Here is a 20,916-nt window from a genome sequence, read left to right on the forward strand (position 1 = left end):
GCCTATAGCAAATTCCCAGTATTATTTATTTTATTTTACATAAGGGGGAAATGATCACTATGTATAAATACATAAGGGGGATATGATCACCATGTATAAATACATAAGGGGGATATAATTAGCTTTCAATTTGTGTGTGGGTGTCCTTTTTTTAAAAAAAAATTCTTTGTTGATTGAACTAGATGGTCTTTTTTCAACCAAATTAACTATGTAACTATTGTGACATTATAAAAGGTGAGGTGATTAATGGACGTTATGTTTCACTTCACATGCGTTCATGTGCAGGGAACTAAGGTGGAATCCGGTCCAGGTTTTACAAACCCCCTTAGTAAGATTGGTTCTGCACCAGATTTTATGGTCCACTTGTGTCCACCAACAGGTGGTATAAATAAAGCAGGAAGGGAGCAAAAGATTATTCTTGGCCTGGGACTCAGGAAGCCATACCTGAGAGAGCTACTGATCTGAAATTTGTTTTGTGAGAGAAAGAAAAGGTTTGCATTATCTTTGTTTTGTGGGTGACTTGGAGAAGCCCTTCACCTGTGAGTTAGGAAAATGAAATGTTTAGTTAATGCCTGGATGGCAAGGATTTATTTTCTGTTTTTTTTAATTTTCATGCAACCTTTTCTTTCTCTCACAAAACAAACTTCAGATCAGCAGCTCTCTCAGGTATGGCTTCCTGAGTCCCAGGCAAAGAGTAATCTTTTGCTCCCATCCTGCTTTATTTATATCACCTCTGCAGTCTCTTACTTCTTGTAGGAAAACACGTATCTGTGCCTTGTGTCTCTAGTACATTTTGGCTAGTTCTTCTTTATTAACTCTGTCCTCCTGCTGACCAATTTGTACACTGCTTTATCATCTGTGATTTCCTAATGCTTTTAAAGGGTTTGATATAAATTAGCCAGCAGCAGGACAGATTTTCCTGAGCAAATACAGAGAAAGCCTCAGAGAAATTCTATCCAGCCTATTAGTGCCGGTTCACACTAGAAGCGGCACGACTTGCAGGTCGCCTCACCGAGGCGACCTGCACACGACTGCCACGGCAACTTGCAAAACAACTTCTGTATAGAAGTCTATGCAAGTCGCCCCAAAAGAAGTACAGGAACCTTTTTTCTAAGTTGGAGCGACTTGCGTCGCTCCTATTAGAACGGTTCCATTGTACAGAACTGGAGGCGACTTGTCAGGTGACTAGGTCGCCTGACAAGTCGTCCCAGTGTGAACCGGCTCTTAGCATTTTATAATAATGGGCCTGACCCCAACGACACATAGACATTTTTTCTGTACAGTGACACCACCTATGTAGTGACATTTTTCCTTCCAATGTCACTACTGACATAGGGGCATTTTTTCTTCCAGTAAAACCACAGGTGTTGGGACATTTTCTCTTACCAGTGACAACACTAACACAGAGATGTTTTTTCCATCCAGTGATATCACTAACACAGAGACATGTTTTCCTTCTAGTGACACCACCTAAGCAGTAACATTTTTCCTTTCACTGACATTAATGACATAGAGACATTTTTTCCTTCCAGTGGCACTACCAATGCAGTGACATTTTTCCTTTCAGTGATACCACTGACACAGCCCCATATTTGTGCACTGATATTAAACTCTTCAGTTTGGAGTGCACACAATCATTTGCACTATTTGGGCACATCACAACCATTCCATACATTTCCATACATAGCATGTGCTGCTATTGGTTCCATCCCCTTCTCCACCCAGTGTGCACTGGGTGGAGTGCAGTGCATTGCTGTTTGATGAATGGCCAAAGCATGCACCTGACCTGCTTGCTTTGGCCAATCCCAGCGCCCTCTGCTAAGTGAGCCATAATTGGCCAAAGGCAGGGTGCCTTTGGCCAATCATGGCTCAGGGGGACTAAGTCCTCGCCCCACACTATATAAGGCTGCCTACACAGTGGCCCTGTGTAGTGTTGTTGGTGTGGATGGAGAGATAGCTTGATTTAGATTAAGCAGGCAGGTTATTCAGTTAGTGGCAGTGTATTTGATATATATATATATATGCAGTCAGTCTAATATATATATATATATATATATATATATATATATATATATATATATATATAGTGTAGCCTATATCGACAGTTCATTCCGTGGTGTACTATTTCTAATATACTTCAGGCGGTGTATTAATGTATATATACAGTCTAGTATATATATATCTATATATATAGATATATAGATATATATCTATATATCTATCTATATATCTATATATATATAGATAGATATATAGATATATATATCTATATATCTATCTATATATATAGATATATATATACTCTGCATCCAGTGTAGCCTATATCTACAGTGCATTCTGTGGTGTACTGTTTCTACTACACTTCTACAGTGCAGCCATAGTGCAGTTGCTACTACATTTCTGGTGGTGTACACAGTACTGTTATATTCTTAATATTCAAAATTTTATTTGGTTTTAAAAAATATATCTCTGTAGAGTTCTCCTTTAATAGTGTGAATGTGAGTCTATTGAGCTAATGGTTTACAGATGGTGACATTTGAACTGAGTTCTCAATTTCAAGACGCTGTCAGATTATTTTTGATTGATATAACTGATTGTATTTTCATGAAGGAATGTCTATGTAATGGATATTTATGTTTTAGAAATAATGTGCTGTGAAAGGTCATTCCCATCACCCTCTCATCCTGTGTCAGAATCTGGAACTAATCAGACATAATGGTCAAATTTTACATACTCTTGACCCCCACCCTTGGATGGGAGGAGTAGGGAGAGAAAAGGGAGTGTGTATTTTTCAGCGCCAATTTTAACAAGGAAATCAGAGCTCATAAAAGGACAAAGCGTTATGAAGAAAGGGCTCTTATCTTCTTGCCTGCCATCTACATCACATCTATTTCTACAGCATACAGACTTTCTTCAGCACACAAAGGGTTAATCGGCCATCTTTGAATTCCAGAAGCACATGGTCTCACCTGTGTTAAAGAACTTTTTCATATCTTTGAAACAAACGAACTATATCTCAAACTTTTTGATCATATATGAAGCAACACTAATTATGAATATTAATGTACTATTTTTGTAAGTATTTTTGTAACTTTTGTGTGAAAATAAAATCACACAGTTTGATTTAAGCGGACTCAGACATAATTCAGAAATTTGTCACACAATCATCATTTCAAAGCTTTTGCAATATTAACCACTTAAGCCCCGGACCATTTTGCTGGGCAAAGACCAGAGCACTTTTTGCGATTCGGCACTGCGTCACTTTAACTGACAATTGTGCGGTCGTGCGACGTTGCTCCCAAACAAAATTGACGTGCTTTTTTTCCAACAAATAGAGCTTTCTTTTGGTGGTATTTGATCACCCCTGCAGTTTTTATGTTTTGCGTTATAAACAAAAAAAGAGCGACAATTTTGAAAAAAAGCATTATTTTTTACATTTTGCTATAATAAATATCCCCAAAAATATATAAAATCATTTTTTTTCCTCAGATTAGGGCGATATGTATTCTACATATTTTTGGTAATAAAAAATTGCAATAAGCGTTTATTGATTGGTTTGCGCAAAAGTTATAGCGTTTACAAAATAGGGGATAGTTTTATGGCATTTTTATTAATAATTTATTTTTACTAGTAATGGCGGCGATCAGTGATTTTTATCATGACTGTGACATTATGGCGGACACATCGGACATTTTTGACACATTTTTGGGACCATTGTCATTTATACAGCAATCAGTGCTATACAAATGCATTGATTCCTGTGTAAATGACACTGGCAGTGAAGGGGTTAACCACTAGGGGGGGAGTGAAAAGGTTAAGTATGTCCTGGGGAGTGATTCTAACTGTGGGGGCGTGGCTACTTGTGACATGTCACTGATGTCTGCTCCCGATCACAGGGAGCAGAGATCAGTGACACTGTCACTAGACAGAACGGGGAAATGCTTGTTTACATTAGCATCTCCCCGTTCTTCCTCTTCATGAGGCAATCGCGGGTATCCCCGCAGCGATTGAGTGCGCGGGACCCGCAAGCCGACTCACGGAGGTCCTGGCCAGCGCGCGCACCGCTGGCGGCGCTCACGCGATGGCACGGCGGCAAATTTAAAGGGATGTACAGGTACGCCCATTTGCCCAGCCGTGCCATTCTGCCAACGTACATCAGCGTGCACCGGTCAGGAATTGGTTAAGCTACTTTTACATTTGGCTCAGCCAGCCAGACTATTAAACTTGGCGGAAGTTTTTTTTCCACTTCCTTCCTTTGATCAGAGGAGAGAAGGTGATGAACAGAAAGTAACTTTGCAAATATTGAACAAACCTAGAGGAAAAAATCGATCGATTGATGATTGTGAAGACCTAAGAATTTCAAGTGGAAATCAGAAGTCTTGACGGTTAATTGAGTTCATCGCAGAACAGAAACAGTTTTATTTTCGGTGAGTAGAAAACCATGGATTTTGTAGCAAATGAAAGTATTTTGGAGTTTGAAGGTCTAGCCAATCATGTATCAGATGCTGTTTTGTGGAAATCTATGTTTCAGCAATGCTTACAGGTAAATACTGAAATTGATAAGGTTAAATTCTCATTGGCTAAAACAAAAAAGATATTACGTAATGTAATGAAGTTAGTTACGGTATTTAATTCAATGGTTTATGATGACTCAGAAGATCATAAGATTTGTGTAGTGCACAAGTCAGGTGGTCAAAATGCACAAACACATCAGAATTTATATATTGAACAATATCTGACTGAGAAAGGTGAATTGGAACAGAATATGAATACATTATTGGAATTGTTTAAAGAAAGAGAAAATTGTATTACCTTTTTGGCACAGAAAGAGCTTGAAAATGAGAATATTATAAATTTGCTTAGAAAGGAATTATTGGAAGCTCAGTCTTCCACACATGCTCAGAGCATAGCACAGATGGGGGCTCTTGGACATGTAGGAAAGTCAGATGCGAGTGTTAGTGATGTTGCTATGGTGAGAATCAATGTTGGAGATCTGATCAATGAAAGTGTGGTAAATGCGCTTGAAATTAATTCAGGAGTTGAAATAGTGGAGACTTCTATCTAGACTAGTATTTCCTCACACAATGAAAGCGTGAAGTCTGTTGATTTCAATAATAGTAATATTATGCAAAAAATGTAAGTTTTCATCGCCATATGCTCAGAGAAAGGTTTATGCAAGAAGACCAACTCTTAAATGTTTTGTTTGCAATTGAGAGGGTCACATAGCCAGGTTTTGTTTGATGGCTGATAATGACATGCAAAAGTGGTTGTATTATCCGAAAACTATACCAAGGCGTTATGAAGTTTGGGCGGGTATCTGGTTGTTCACCTCTGATCAGGTGCTCTAATCCCTCCTTACAGGTAATTGGCAACATTCAATAATCCCTCCGTATATGGATGGATTAGAGCAGCTGATCAGAGGTGAACAACCAGATACCCTCCCAAAGGCTACACCATACAAGTGATCCCTGCATGGAGGTGTCTGTGTAATGAAGCCATTTTTTCTCTCTTGGTACAAGGTGAGTTTGACTCCTGTGATAAGAGTCCACCATTCCCGGTAAGGGGCCATCCGGCTATCTATCACTCTCTCTCTTGAACGGGGTATAACATTGGAAGTGTTGAAACTGATCTGTGGTCAAATACATGATATCTGATATATATGGATTATCCCACATAAGCAGGCTGTCTGACAAGTGAATAGCGCTGCACTCTGGAGACTGATATACCTTGGATAGTTGTCAGAATTACAACAGCACCTTTGGATGTTTTTTATCTTCTTAATGGTTTGTGTTTCTAAACACTGTTTTTGCGGGACTGTATATACACATTTTTTCTTTTTACTTTTCTATTTGTTTCCCTTTTTTCAAAAAAAAAATTTCACTATTTGTTTTTTTGTGTTTTACCCCTCCTTTTTTTAGTTTTTTTTTAGTTTTATGTTTGGAGACAAAGTGTCACGTTTTTCACCAAATTTTAGAATTAGATGTTATACTGATTTTTAGTCAGTGTTCAATCACTTCATTTTGCAATTTGTGCATCTCTTATGTTTTATATGAAAAACAATGGTAGCAGTCCTTAAGTGAACTGCATGGATGGTAAGAATTGTCTGGTTAATGTTTCTTTGCTATGAAAAAGGTTATGATGTGAGTTTCAGAGATTTGGCTTTTCCGACCTGGAGGATGGGATAAACAGTTCAATCTCTGTATTTGCGGATGATACTAAGCTAAGCAGGGCAATAACTTTTCCCCAGGATGTGGAAACCTTGCAAAAAGATCTGAACAAATTAATGGGGTGGCAACTACATGGCAAATGAGGTTCAATGTAGAAAAATGTAAAATAATGCATTTGGGTGGCAAAAATATGAATGCAATCTATACACTGGGGGGAGAACCTCTGGGAGAATCTAGGATGGAAAAGGACCTGGGGGTCCTAGTAGATGATAGGCTCAGCAATGACATGCAATGCCAAGCTGCTGCTAACAAAGCAAACAGAATATTGGCATGCATTTAAAAGAGGATCAGCGGCCGAGATAAAATGATAATTCTCCCGCTCTACAAGACTCTGGTTCGGCCGCACCTGGAGTATGCTGTCCAGTTCTGGGCACCAGTACTCAGGAAGGATGTACTGGAAATGGAGCGAGTACAAAGAAGGGCAACAAAGCTAATAAAGGGTCTGGAGGATCTTAGTTATGAGGAAAGGTTACGAGCATTGAACTTATTCTCTCTGGAGAAGAGACGCTTGAGAGGGGATATGATTTCAATTTACAAATACCGGACTGGTGACCCCACAATAGGGTTAAAACATTTTTGCAGAAGGGAGTTTAACAAGACTTGTGGCCACTCATTAAAATTAGAAGAAAAGAGGTTTAACCTTAAACTACGTAGAGGGTTCTTTACTGTAATGCCCTGTACACACGGTCGGATTTTCCGATGGAAAAAGTGCAATCGGATTGTGTTGTTGGAAATTCCAATCGTGTGTGGGCTACATCGGACTTTTTCCGTTGGAATTTCCAACACACAAAGTTTGAGAGAAGGATATAAAATTTTCCGACAACAAAATCCGATCGTTTAAATTCCGATCATGTATAGACAAATCTGACACACAAAGTGCCACGCATGCTCAGAATAAATGAAGAGACGAAAGCTATTGGCTACTGCCCCATTTATAGTCCCGACGTACGTGTTTTACGTCACCGCGTTCAGAACGATTGGATTTTCTGGCAACTTTGTGCGACCGTGTGTATGCAAGACAAGTTTGGCCCAAAATCCGTCTGAAAAAGTCTGATGGATTTTGTTGTCGGAATGTCCGATCAATGTCCAATCGTGTGTACAGGGCATAAGAGTGGCAAGGATGTGGAATTCCCTTCCACAGGTGGTGGTCTCAGCGGGGAGCATCGATAGTTTCAAGAAACTATTAGATAAGTACCTGAACGACCGCAACATACAGAGAAATACAAGGTAATACTGACATATAATCACACACATAGGTTGGACTTGATGGACTTGTGTCTATTTTTCAACCTCACCTACTATGTAACTATGTTTGGAATATTATAGAGGACTTTGATATATTTTTAGTATTTTCAAGGATAATCCTCTGGATTTTTATTTTTTTTTATTAATTTTTCCTTTTAATGATTATTATGTTTTTTTATTTTTGTTTTGTTCAGGTGGATAAAATGAGAGGTTTAGTTCACCTGAAAAGGAGGGTAATTAGCAGCTTTGTACTCAATTAGCAACTGAATACATTTTGTTTAAGACAATAGTGAGTTAGCTGGAGGCAATAGAACAGCAGACAAATTAGCTAAGGAAGCAGCTTTGTATGGAGAATTAGTGATTCAACCTGTATTGGTTTCATTGCTAGGGTGTTGATTCATCATGTTTTTCCAGTTTGGGGTATACCAGCAAACTTCAGTAGTGACAGAGGATCCCATTTTACAGGTAAAATCATGCAGGCAATGTGTAAAATTTTGGGAATAGAACAGAGATTTAATGTAGCATACCATCCACAGTCTGCAGGTATTGTGGAAAGAATGAATAGGACTATCAAATCCAAGATTGCAAAAATGTTGTTAGACAGAGGAAATACTTGGGTTGATGTTGTTCCATTTATTTTAATGAGTGTAAGAAGTACAGTTTTTCAGCTACAAAGTATTCTTCTTTTGAATGAATGACAGGAAGGAATTACTTTGCCATTTGTGTTTCCCAATGAACTTTTTTTGGCAGCACACAGCAATGATTGTTAGTGTGATGCTGCTCATTGTATTGTACTGCAATGCTTGTGATTTGAGAAGGCATATTAGGGTGTCATTTAGAATGAATTGAATACCATTCAGAAAATGACATTTCATCACATCAACATGCGTTTTATCTTTGTAGTGTTTTGTGCTCCTTTTGCACCACAATGTCTCTACAGTTTGGTATATTACTCTCTGCACAGTGTTTATATTATGATTGTGTTGTCGCTAGCTCATTCTATAGTAAGCTAGTTGGGATAGATCCGAGACTAGGTTGTATTGCTTCTCTCCAATAAAGAAAAGTAAAATGTTAGATCTGTGTCTGGGCCACTGGATCAGAAAAAAAAATAATTGCCTGTTTGATTTTGAGCAGTCATTCACATTTTCTACATTGGGCTTCTGTTTTTTCAATAGAGAAAACAAAATGGTTGCAGATGTTACAGGACAACCTGAACAGTATTTTGCCATATGCTGCTACTTGTATGCAAAAAATGGTCCCTCCACACATATCTAAGTTTGAGAAAGGAGGTCAACTCATGATAAAAAGTTTCAGGAAAAGTGGACCGTGGCAAAATAATTGGGAAGGTCCATTTGACATCTTGGATGGTCAAGGGGTAATGGTACAGGTACAAAGACCTCTTAATTCAGCAAAAAATGCACGTAGACAACAAAAAACGTGGGTGCACACTGACTAATGCAAACTTTATATTCCAAGAAAAATGATGCTGCTTTTCTTTTTCCTAGGAATTAATTATAATAATCTAACCTGGAGAAATCATGGATTCCAAAAAAGAAGAAAAAATGTCAGCACAAGAAAAGAAAAGTTTCAAAGAGAGAAGACATCATCACAGGAGTCATCTTTTCTCTCGTGACAATTTTATCCGTGGTAAAATATATCACAAAGTGTTCCAGCTATGCAGAGGTTAACAGGATTGAAGATTTACACAACAAAGTCATTACATTATTCAGAAACAAAAGAGATATAGATATTGATATCAATATAGAGGACAAGAGTGATAAAGATCTTAATACAAATGACAGAAATAATAATTCTAGATATGTTGATATTAATACAGTAGAAGATTTGTATGGATATGTATGTGTAGGACAGGTATGTGATTGCTGTATGCAATTGTATTTCGTTCATAGCAATAATATTAAACTCAAGGTTAAAATAGAATCCAAAACAAATTTTGTTAAAATGCAGGGATCTTATAGATTAAACAACAGAACTGGAACTTTTGAATGTAATATATTGGGGAGGAGTTTCTGGTCTAAATATTTAAAAGGTAATGATTCAACAGTTCGGTCTGGAGATGTTACTAATACTCTGTCAAGATCTAGGAAAATACTTTATCCCTTAGATCAATTGTATTACCTTTTTCAATGTTTTGTAAAAATATTAGATCCAGAACATTTAAATATAGTTAGAGATGAAAAAGGGGACGTTGTAAGAACATGGGATTTTAAAGTAACAAGAAAATTAGCTCACCTAAGGCTTAAAATGAGTATTTCTGTGGTCTATACGATTGTTCTAGAAATTAATGTGTCTTCACAATCTTTAAAAATCATTAAAGACCGGGGGTGTGGCTACATACGGCATGCAGTAGGACGTGCCTGAGCTGGCTCCGCTGTGAATCCTGCCTAATCCTGCTCCAAGCACCGCCATCCTTCACTGCACCAGTCCGGGATTGCCTGTATTCGATACAGCGGTGGATTTGCAACGCCCGTCTGAGTATATTTTGAAGCGCCCATGTCCAGGAGAGGAATGGGAGCCAAATCCCTGCCTAACACCCCCGGCCATGATGGCGGCCTTCCGCCCCGATCGGCAAAAGAGGCAGCGCAACGGCTGTTCGGTAAGAACTTAGCCCTAAAAGACATGGCACCTTCTCAGCAGCTGGACTCTGGGGATGAACATAGTGAACCGGAGATGGGATCAATGGATGGCGTCCCCGGGCTCTTGGACGAAAACCGGGCCTCATTGCAAGTGAGTAATTGGCCGCAGGCCTCCAAAATGGCGGCGGCATCTCCACAGGGTGAAGCTGACCCAGAGCCTACATTAAGAGACATTTTCACTGCTGTGACTACATGTAATGTACCTATTGCTGATCTGACAGGGGAGGTAAAGGGAATGAAAGTAGAGATATCCCTGGTCAGGTATGACATGCAGAAATTGAGGAAGCGCACATCTGCCCTGGAGGGCCACATTGGCACATTAGAGGATGAATGGAAACCCCTGCAAAGAGATGTTGGTCACATACAATCTGTGGCTAATGCTAACGCGGCCCGTTTAGAGGACATGGAGTACCATTTACGCAGAAATAATATTTGCGCGGTAGGCATCCCAGAGAGTGCAGAGGGCAAAAACACAGTGGCTTTTATTGAAGCATGGCTTACAGACACATTCGGTCGTGATGCTTTTTCGCCTATGTTTGCTGTGGAGAGGGCACACAGGGTCCCTGCAAGACCCCCACCGCAGGTTGCCCCACCCAGACCCTTTTTGTTCCCTCTCCTGAACTACAAAGACAGGGATGCCATCCTGAATAAGACCAGGGCTGCTGGCACACTCAAGGTTGATAATGCAAAAGTCTCCCGGTTCCCTGACTTCTCTGCAGAAGTCCAGAGGCAAAGATCTAAGTTCATAGATATTAAAAGGAGGCTGCGTGACCTCAATGTTTATGCTCTATCCTGCAAAGTTAAAGGTCATCGCCAACAACAATTCACACTTTTTTGATAACCCCAAGGCATTGGCTCGACAGAGGGGAGAGGCAGCTCGCGCAGCAACCGCCAACAACATTGGGACATATACAGATGACTACATCCACTTCAAAGGTGCTTTTGCAAGTCCTCAGACATTCAGTGGGGACAGCTCATGCAGTCTGATATTCACGTGCCACACAGAGCCTTATTGATTTGTTATTTTTGAGCTCTAAGTTTGCTGGCATGCACAGTCAATTAGCCTCACAGCTGCTATTGAGCCCCCACAGGATGGTCCTGCGAGGACTGGTCCCCCTATCGGTTTGGGGGTGTTTTTTTGTTTTCTTCTGGGCCCTGTTGGCCACAGAATATGATGACTTATCCCTTATGAATATGCACTTCTCTCTCTCCTTCCCCTTGTCATTTATTTCGCTACAGGAAATGCATCTGAGAAATAAGACTTTACAGTCCATTCTCCAAACGTCCACTGGGTGGAGCAAGAACACTGTCCTTTCCTGGTCGGTAACGTGGTTGAACTCGGGCTCATTTTACATGTACATTTATCTCAGACTCGCAATACTATCTGTGGTGTGTGTGTTATTTAGACGGGAAGGGACCCCTTGGTCCTTTTCTCTCCCATTGGTATATGCACATTTAACTCTTTGTTGTACCCAATGGCTGATGTAACTAATAAGGGTATATTACTTTTGTCATGGAATGTTAGGGGCCTGGGGGATAAGGTCAAGAGAAATGCAAGGGGCGGATTTGTTCTTGATGGACACGTGTGAGGGGTGGATGCCTACAGAAGGGGCGTATTAAGTAATGATGGGCAGTGCTGTTAAAATGGGGGCAGTATTTACAAAACTCAAACACATCTCCTAAACAAATATATCTTTGCTATGTCACGCCTACAAACACATGCCCCACCCCCTAATTATAATAAGACTCCGCCTACAGCCAAAAAAGTGTCCCTAAAATTTTTTTTTACAATGTTGGCAACTATGTACATGTATATACAGTATATAGTAAAATAAGAGTGATATAAATAAAAACAAACACAGAAATGGTTTGTGGAGCAAAGCTAATGTTCACTTTCTGGCAACCCATGCATTGAAAAGTCACTGCATCTCTCTTCCCCGGGCACTGCAGGTGCTCCATCATGGGATAAACCTAAAGCTGGCCATACATTATACAATTTTCCTGTTCAATTTCCTTTAGATTTACCTTCAACTATATAGTGCATGGGCCTGCCTTATTGAATACAAATTGAAAGTGTTTGGTTTTACCTCATATGATATGGTTTCGGTAAATCTAAAGGAAATTGATACAAGACAATTGTATAATGTATAGCCAGCCTTATTCTTGCTCCCTCCACCAGCTGATGTGGTTCCTCCCTCCAGCTCATACATCCTGTAGTGACATAGGAGCCAATGGGAGGAACTAAAAGGACAGCGAGTGTAGAATACTTGCATCGGCTGGGGAGAATGTAAAAGGCTGCTTTTTTATACACGGGATGCCGGGAAGGTAAACATACAATCATTTCTTTTGTTGCTTTGCATTTATTATTATTATTAATTTTCCAGGTACTTTTATATAGCGCCGTCAATTTACGCAGCGATTTACGTATATATTATACAATCACGTCAGTCCCTGCCCTCAAGGAGCTTACAATCTAAGCTCCCTAACTCACATTCATACATAGTATTATTTATGATTCTAATACAATTTAAATCTTTCTACAAATGTATCTGTGAGTAGTTAATGATGTTACTGGGCGGTAGTTATGCCAAACTGAATTATGAATCCAAAAACTGGAGGCAAGAGATGTATAAGGGATAGATACAAGATATATAATTGGTTATTGAATCACATGGCACAAAAATGTTGTGTTTATACAGTGCCTTGCAAAAGTATTTACCCCCGCCCCTTGGCTTTTTACCTATTTTGTTACATTACAGTTTTAGTTCAATTTTTTTTTTAATCTGAATTATATGTGATGGATCAGAACACAACAGTCTAAGTTGGTGAAGTAAAATTAGAAAAATGTATACATAAAACTATTTTTCAGAAATAAAAAACTGATAATTGGTATGTGCGTATGTATTCACCCCCTTTCTTATGAAGCCCATAAAAAGCTCTGGGGCAACCAATTACCTTCAGAAGTCACATAATTAGTGAGATGATGTCCACCTGTGTGCAATCTAAGTGTCACATGATCTGTCATTACATATACACACCTTTTTGAAAGGCCCCAGAGGCTGCAACACCTAAGCAAGAGGCACCACTAACCAAACACTGCCATGAAGACCAAGGAACTCTCCAAACAAGTAAGGGACAATGTTGTTAAGAAGTACAAGTCAGGCTTAGGTTATACAAAAATATCCAAATCTTTGATGATCCCTAGGAGCACCATCAAATCTATCATAACCAAATGGAAAGAACATGGCACAACAGCAAACCTGCCAAGAGACGGCCGCACACCAAAACTCACGGACCGGGCAAGGAGGGCATTAATCAGAGAGGCAGCACAGAGACCTAAGGTAACCCTGGAGGAGCTGCAGAGTTCCACAGCAGAGACTGGAGTATCTGTACATAGGATGACAATAAGCCGTACGCTCCATAGAGTTGTGCTTTATGGCAGAGTGGCCAGAAGAAAGACATTACTTTCAGCAAAAAACAAAATGGCACATTTTGAGTTTGTGAAAAGGCATGTGGGAGACTCCCAAAATGTATGGAGGAAGGTGCTCTGGTCTGATGAGACTAAAATTGAACTTTTTGGCCATCAAAGAAAACGCTGTCTGGCGCAAACCCAACACATCACATCACCCAAAGAACACCATTCCCACAGTGACCACATGGTGGTGGCAGCATCATGCTGTGGGGATGTTTTTCAGCAGTCGGGACTGGGAAACTGGTCAGGGTTGAGAGAAAGATGGATGGTGCTAAATACAGGGATATTCTTGAGCAAAACCTGTACCACTCTGTGTGATTTGAGGCTAGGACGGAGGTTCACCTTCCAGCAGGACAATGACCCCAAACACACTGCTAAAGCAACATGTGAGTGGTTTAAGGGGAAACATGTAAATGTGTTGGAATGGCCTAGTCAAAGCCCAGACCTCAATCCAATAGAAAATCTGTGGTCATACTTAAAGATTGCTGTTCACAAGCACAAACCATCCAACTTGAAGGAGCTGGAGCAATGTTTCAAGGAGGAATGGGCAAAAATCCCAGTGGTAAGATGTGGCAAGCTAATAGAGACTTATCCAAAGCGACTTGGAGCTGTGATAGCTGCAAAAGGTGGCTCTACAAAGTATTGACTTTAGGGGGGTGAATAGTTATGCACATTGACTTTTTCTGTTATTTTGTCCTATTTGTTGTTTGCTTCACAATAAAAAAAGAAACATCTTCAAAGTTGTGGGCATGTTCTGTAAATTAAATGATGCAAATCCTCAAACAATCCATGTCAATTCCAGGTTGTGAGGCAACAAAACACAAAAAATGCCAAGGGGGGGGTGAATACTTTTGCAAGGCACTGTATATAATAAATTCAGATACATCATTCATATCTAGTACTTCAAGTCACCCATACACCTACTGTATATCATCAATTGCAATAATTCATGACACACACCACATGAATGAAATAAATCAACTAATTGTGTATCACATTTGTATATAAAACAAAACACAATAGTAAATTGTGATGGACTCACCCGGGACAAAGGCTTTTGGAGGGGACTGAATGCTAGCCTTTTGCCTACTGATTATGGGCCCTGTATTTTAAGGGAACAAAACTCTTTGTGAGGTGTATGCTTTGGGACCCTTGAAGTAATGTTACTTTGGATTCAAGTCCATGCCTCCCCAAGACACACAGACTCTGGGATCCTTGTATTGGGCCTAACTACCATATTAAATATAGTGACTGCTTCACACTGTGGGGACTCATAGCAGATGTTGGTGTCATCAGCAAGTCACCTGTCCAGGGTTGTCTGCTATAATGTGATTATTGCAAGTATGTCTAGTGTGCCTTCTAAGGCTCTTTCATCCATTGTTATTTGTGCTAATTAACTCTGCTATTGTGTGAAGGAGTTCTGTGTTGATATTTATGATGATATGTATTGTATAGTCAGTGAGCTAGGAGATGACAAGGCTGACCTGAAAGGTCGTATCTCTGAGTCACCTAGTCTGGTTAAATAATTAGTTAATTAGCCCATGTTAATTAGGTTTCTTGTTATAGTTTTTATTGTAATCCTGGTGTATATACCGTATATACTCGAGTAAAAGCCTAGTTTTTCAGCACTTTTTTTGTGCTGAAAATGCCCCCCCTCGGCTTATACTCGAGTCAAGCACTTTTCTGCAGCAGAGAATGACATTTTCCGAACTGACTTTGGGGCCCCGTATCTCAGGGCCACTTGGTGCTAGGAACCCCAAATTTGGTTTGCAAACCCAGTGGAACTAGCACTACAACTTATCCAAAGGGGTTCCTAGCACCAAGTGGCCCCAAGATACGGGGGCTCCAAAGTCGGTTCGGAAAATGTTATTCTCTGCTGCAGAAAAGTGCTTGACATTTTCCGAACCAACTTTGGGGCCCCGTATCTCGGGCCCACTTGGTGCTAGAACCCCACCTTTGGATATGTTGTAGTGCTAGTTCCACTGGGTTTGCACACCAAATTTGGGGTTCCTAGCACCAAGTGGCCCTGAGATACGGGGCCCCAAATTCGGTCAACTGTGTCCATTTGCAGCAATGCATTTCAGGACCCTTTGGGTCCAGAGACTCCAAATTTTGGCTGCAGCTAGGGGGCATCTAGGAACACTTAACTACTGAGTTTGAAGTTGGGGGGACCTATGGCTGCAAATAGACACAGTGAGGCTGCAAATGGGCATTGTTGACCCTCTTTTCCACTTACAGTAGCTGCGCATTTCTCACCCTAGGCTTATACTCGAGTCAATAAGTTTCCCAGTTTTTTGTGGTAAAATTAGGTGCCTCGGCTTATATTCGGATCGGCTTATACTCGAGTATATATGGTATTTGTGTGAGATCTCAAATAAAACAGTCTATTTCTAGTGTACTCCAAGACTGGTGTTGTCTGGTTCTTGGGGGTTACTATAGTTAGATCCATTGGTCTTGTGTTTCAGAACTTAGGAAGCGATATACTGACGGAAGCACTCAAGCGGAGTGTGGGATGTTCCCTTCACATAAATCTCTAAATGTTAACATAAAAAAATCAAAAACATGAAAGCAATTATATATATTGCAAACAAATGACAGTGTCCATAAATGACATATTTTCATATTCTTGTGTATGATGTGAAATCATAAATATGCATTGTGCCAAAACAATGGTGACCTAAACCTTCCCCAGTGGGCACACATTCCCCCTATTAGATAATGACAATCCAACAAAATAAAATCCTTCTGCTCACATCTCTAACCATATACTGTATATCCCTTAGAAAGTAATACCCTATAGTAGAGTCATCGGTATATTAGAAATTGCAAACCTTTCCAAAAAGGCTAAAACACCTGGCTATGACTACCAAACATCTCTAGGTACAAAAAGGAGTATAAAGCCAAGCACACCAAGATACCTGAACACATAAAAAAAGATGATATTTTAGGAACACTTCGGAGTGTTTATTTTTTTTTTTCTGTCTGTTTTCTCTTCTGTTTTTTATGGTTCTTTCCTATGCAGAATACGATAGAATCTACAAAATGGTAAATATACATTGTAACCTTACCTATGTTACATTGGTTGAGGCTCCTTGTACTCTTCCTTTTTTGGGAATGTGGAGGAGACATAGTACGAGTAATGTTTAGTTTGGGGAGTTGGTAATGAATTGTAACCATGCTATGTTCTGTCTATTATATGTGATAGAAAAGGTCAACTGTATATTTACTGTACAATACCTGCATATGGCAATAAAAACTATAAAAATAAAGATGATATTTATTAATTCACATTTCCTCTGCAATCATTCTGATAGTGAGCCGTTGGTCACAGTTGAGAACAGACCTCACTGCATCCACATTCTGTTCCGTTTTTGACCGACGGCTCGCTATCAGAATGTGCACATCACCACATCAGTCTTGATAGACCCGACCTCCATGTAAAGCACATATCCAATAAAGCACAGGTGTGTATAGACTTCTGAAGAAGAGCACAGAGCAAGGAGAAAGCATGCAGCCAGGGAGATGAGCTCTCTAAATACGAGAGATAAGAGAATAAGCTGAAAGTTTAAATTGCCACGTATGATTACGGCACCAGCCATGCAAGAATTGCCTGACTCATGGGTACTATACCCTGCTGTCAGCAGGGTAATGGGTTTCAATTGAAGGAACTCACAATTGCAGTTATTTGTGACTACAATTGAATATCCATCCAATGCTTCTCACCTTAGGCCCATCCACATTTCATTAGTATCCAGGTGGTCTATCTGTCATCTGCTGTGCTCCACAAGTTCCAGTGCAGTGCAGCTCCTCTTCAATGTCACAGACTCTGCCGGGCTGCAGCTTTCATGTGATTTCAGTAGGACCCCACCGTGTTTTATCCACTTCTGTGTGGACTTTCCAAAGGTGACACACCTTGTAACCATCCCTTACACCATTTTGGTCTGCAGTTTTTTTTTTTTATGTATGATTTTTTTTTGTGTCTAGAGGTGTTTGTTACATATTAATACTTTTGATGTCTAAAGAGAAAAAAAAAAAACACTCAGAGTATCTGCTGCTCATCCCCACTAGGGATGAGCCGAACACCCCCCTGTTCGGTTCGCACCAGAACTTGCGAACAGACAAAAAATTTGTTCGAACATGCGAACACCGTTAAAGTCTATGGGACACGAACATGAATAATCAAAAGTGCTAATTTTAAAGGCTTATAAGCAAGTTATTGTCATAAAAAGTGTTTGGGGACCTGGGTCCTGCCCCAGGGGACATGGATCAATGCAAAAAAAAGTTTTAAAAACGGCTGTTTTTTTCGGGAGCAGTGATTTTAATAATGCTTAAAGTCAAACAATAAAAGTGTAATATCCCTTTAAATTTCGTACCTGGGGGTGTCTATAGTATGCCTGTAAAGGGGCGCATGTTTCCCGTGTGTAGAACAGTCCGAGAGCAAAATGACATTTCAAAGGAAAAAAAGGTGGTCCTGGTATGGAATTTAGGGGGACCCCCCACATCATTTTTTTATTTTATTTTGGTTCGGGGTTCCCCCCATGCCGTTTTTATCTATGAACTTTTATGTGTATTGTCGGACCGGCAATTTATTAAAGCCGCAAGTAGTTTTAAATGACTTTTTTTCCTTTGAAATTTCATTTTGCTGTCAGACTGTTCTAAACATGGGAAACATGCGCCCCTTTACACACATACTATAGACACCCCCCCAGGTACGAAATTTAAAGGAATATTACACTTTTATTGTTTGACTTTAAGCATTATTTAAATCACTGCTCCTGAAAAAACTGCCTTTTTTTAAACTTTTTTTGCATTGATCCATGTCCCCTGGGGCAGGACCCAGGTCCCCAAACACTTTTTATGACAATACTGTGCATATAAGCCTTTAAAATTAGCACTTTTGATTTCTCCCATAGACTTTTAAAGGGTGTTCCGCGGCTTTCGAATTTGCCACGAACACCCCAAATTGTTCGCTGTTCGGCGAACTGGCGAATAGCCGATGTTCGAGTCAAACATGAGTTCGACTCAAACTCGAAGCTTATCCCTAATCACCACATCAGTCACTGATAGACCCAACCTCCATATAAAGCACACATCTGATAAAGCACAGGTGTGTATAGACTTCTAAAGAAGAGCACAGAGCAAGGAGAAAGCATGCAGCCAGGGAGATGAGCTCTTTAAGCATGAGAGATAAGAGAATAAGCTGAAAGTTTAATTTGCCATGTATGATTACTGCACCAGCCATCCAAGAATTGCCTTAATATAATGATATCATCATGGGTACTATACCGTGCTGTCAGCTGGGTAATGGGTTTCAATTGAAGGAACTCACAATTGCAGTTATTTGTGACTACAATTAAATATCCATCCAATGCTTCTCATCTTAGGCCCATCCACATTTCATTAGTATCCAGGTGGTCTATCTGTCATCTGCTGTGCTCCACAAGTTCCAGTGCAGTGCAGCTCCCCTTCAATGTCACAGACTCTGCCGGGCTGCAGCTGTCATGTGATTTCAGTAGGAACAAACACCACCGGGTTTTATCTACTTCTGTGTGGACTTTCCCAAGGGGCCACACCTTGTAACCATCCCTTACACCATTTTGTCTGCAGTTTTTTTTTTTTTTATGTATGATTTTTTTTTCTGTATAGATATGTTTGTTACATATTAATACTTTTGATGTCTAAAGAGAGAAAAAACACTCAGAGTATCTGCTGCTCATCCCCATATACAGTGGATATAAAAAAAGTCTACACCCTGTTAAAATGTCAGGCTTCTGTGATGTAAAAAAATGAGACAAAGATAAATCATTTCAGAACTGTTTCCACCTTTATGTGACGGATAAACTGTACAACTCAGTAGAACAACAAACTGAAATCTTTTAGGTGGAGGGAAGTAAAAATAAAAAACTAAAATGATATGGTTGCATAGGTGTGCACACCCTTAAACTAATACTTAGTTGAAGCATCTTTTGATTTTTTTATACAGCACTCAGTCTTTTTGGGTATGAGTCTATCAGCATGGCACATCTTGACTTCTTCTTTGCAAAAACACTCCAAATCTGTCAGATTGTGAGGGCATCTCCTGTGCACAGCCCTCTTCAGGTCAACCCACAGATTTCCAATGGGATTCGGGTCTGGGTTCTGGCTGGACCATTCCAAAACTTTAATCTTCTTCTGGTGAAGCAATTCCTTTGTTGATTTGGATGGATGCTTCGGGTCGTTGTCACCACCATGTTGTTGTCACCATGCTGTCACCACCATGCTTCACAGTGGGTACTTTTGTTGATGTGCAGTGTTGTTTTTGCACTAAACATATTTTTTTGGAATTATAGCCAAAATGTTCAACCTTGGTTTCATCAGACCAGAACACATTTTCCCATATACTTTTGGGAGACTTCAGATGTGTTTTTGCAAAATTTAGCCAGGCTTGGATGTGTTTCTTGGTAAGAAAAGACATATGAAGAACACAGGAGATTGTTGTCACATGTACCACACAGCCAGTACTTGCCAAATATTCCTGCAGCTCCATTAATGTTGCTGTAGGCCTTTTGGCAGCCTCCCTGACCTTTTCTTATTAGCTTTTTCATCAATTTTAGAGGGACGTCTAGTTCATGGTAATGTCACTGTTGTGCCATTATTTTCTCCACTTGATGACTGTCTTCACTGTGTTCCATAGTATATCTAATGCATTGAACATTCTTTTGTACCCTTCTCCTGACTGATACCTTTTAACAAAGAGATCCCTCTGATGCTTTGGAAGCTCTCTGCGGACCATGGCTTTTGCTGTAGGATGCGATTAAGAAAATGTCAGGAAAGACCTACTAGAACAGCTGAACTTTATTTGGGATTAATCAGAGGCACTTTACATGATGGCAGGTGTGTACTGACTATTTAACATGAGTTTAAATATGATTGGTTAATTCTGAACACAGCTACATTCCCAGTTATAAGAGGGTGTGCACACTTATGCAACCACATTATTTAAGTTTTTTGTTTTTACTCCCCCCACCCCTAAAAGATTTCAGTTTGTTTTTCAATTGAGTTGTACATATATACACATTAAAGGTGGAAAAAGTTCTGAAATAATTTATCTTTGGATCATTTTTTACATCACAGTATGATGGGAGGGGTGGCAGTGGAGGGCAGTATGATGGGAGGGGTTGTAGTGGAGGGCAGTATGATAGGAGGGGTGGTAGTGGAGGGCAGCATAATGGGGGGTGGTAGTGGAGGTCAGTATAATGGGAGGGGGTGTAGTGGAGGGCAGTATGATGGGAGGGGGTGTAGTGGAGGGCAGTATGATGGGAGGGGGTGTAGTGGA

The 20,916-nt window shown here is 40.0% G+C and overlaps 1 protein-coding gene across 2 annotated transcripts in view; it reads right to left on the reverse strand.

Moving 5' to 3' along the window:
* LOC141117058 (serine protease inhibitor A6-like) overlaps positions 1-19,235 on the reverse strand; it is a 65,897-nt gene extending 46,662 nt beyond the window's left edge. The window contains exon 1 of one of the 2 annotated variants that reach the window (XM_073609661.1): positions 18,888-19,235. The gene's annotated coding sequence lies outside the window, so the exon portion shown is untranslated. Of the gene's footprint in view, positions 1-17,274; positions 17,469-18,887 lie in introns of those variants that run through there. The other variant, XM_073609662.1, reaches the window with a different exon arrangement.
* Positions 19,236-20,916: the final 1,681 nt, after the last annotated feature.

Source organism: Aquarana catesbeiana, linkage group LG13, assembly GCF_042186555.1.
Source record: "Aquarana catesbeiana isolate 2022-GZ linkage group LG13, ASM4218655v1, whole genome shotgun sequence".
NCBI lineage: Eukaryota > Metazoa > Chordata > Amphibia > Anura > Ranidae > Aquarana > Aquarana catesbeiana.